This window comes from Chrysochloris asiatica, unplaced genomic scaffold (genome assembly GCF_000296735.1).
Source record: "Chrysochloris asiatica unplaced genomic scaffold, ChrAsi1.0 scaffold00042, whole genome shotgun sequence".
In the NCBI taxonomy this organism is placed as follows: domain Eukaryota; kingdom Metazoa; phylum Chordata; class Mammalia; order Afrosoricida; family Chrysochloridae; genus Chrysochloris; species Chrysochloris asiatica.
Window position 1 is genome coordinate 17677405 of NW_006408560.1, and position 1132 is coordinate 17678536.

Genomic DNA, 1132 nt, shown 5'->3' on the forward strand with positions numbered 1-1132 from the left:
CAATCATATGATCTACTATGCTGGAAACAACAAATTGGAGGGGAATATCATCAGATTCTTTGTCAAAAAGAACATTTCAAAATCTATCTGGAAGTACAATGCTGTCAGTGATAGGGTAATGTTCATAAACCTACAAATAAGACCAGTTAATACCACTAAATTTACCTACCAACCACTAAAGTCAATGGGAAAGATATTGAAGAATTTTACCAATTTCGACAGTCTGAAACTGATGAAATATGCAATCAAGATGCACTCACAATCACTAGTGTTTGCAATGTGAAAATTGGAAAATATGGCCTTGGTGATGAAGATCAAGTTGGAGATCACATGATAGGATTTTGCAAGACCAATGATTTATTTATTTCAACTACCTTTTTTCAACAACATAAAGAGTAACTATACATGTAGACCATGTCAGATGGAATACAAAGGAATCAAATCAATTACATTTGTGGAAGAGATGATAGAGAAATTTGATATCAGCCAAAACAAGGGCAGGGATGACTAGGAAACAGATCATCTCTTATTCTTATATAAGTTCAGGATGAAACTGAAGAAAATGAAAACAAGTTCATGATAACAAAATGCAACCTTTTGTATATTGTTGTTGCTGTGAAGTGCCATTGAGTCAGTTCCAACTCATAATGACCCTGTACAGGGCTTCCAAGAAACTGCTAGTGCATTCATGTTTGAACTGCTGGTCTGTAGTTAGCAGACCAGTGCTTTGCCTATAGCACCACACCAGGGGAGCCAATCTTGAGTACATCCCACTTGAATTTAGAGACCATCTTAAGAACAGATTTAATGGTCAAACACTAATGACTGAAGATCAGAAGAATTGTGGGATGACATCAAGAACACACAGTAAGAAGGCAAAAGATCATTAAAAACACAGGAGAGAAAGAAAAGACCAAAATGGATGTCAGAAGAGACACAAATTTGCTCTCAATCATTAAATAGCTAAAGTGAAAGGAAGAAATGAAGTAAAAAAGCTGAACAGAATATTTCAAAAGAGGGATCCAGAAGACAAAGCAAAGTAGTATGCTGAAATGTGTAAGGACCTGAAGTTAGAAAACCCAAAGGGAATACCATGCTCAGCATTTTTCAAGTCAAAGGACTGAAGAAAAAA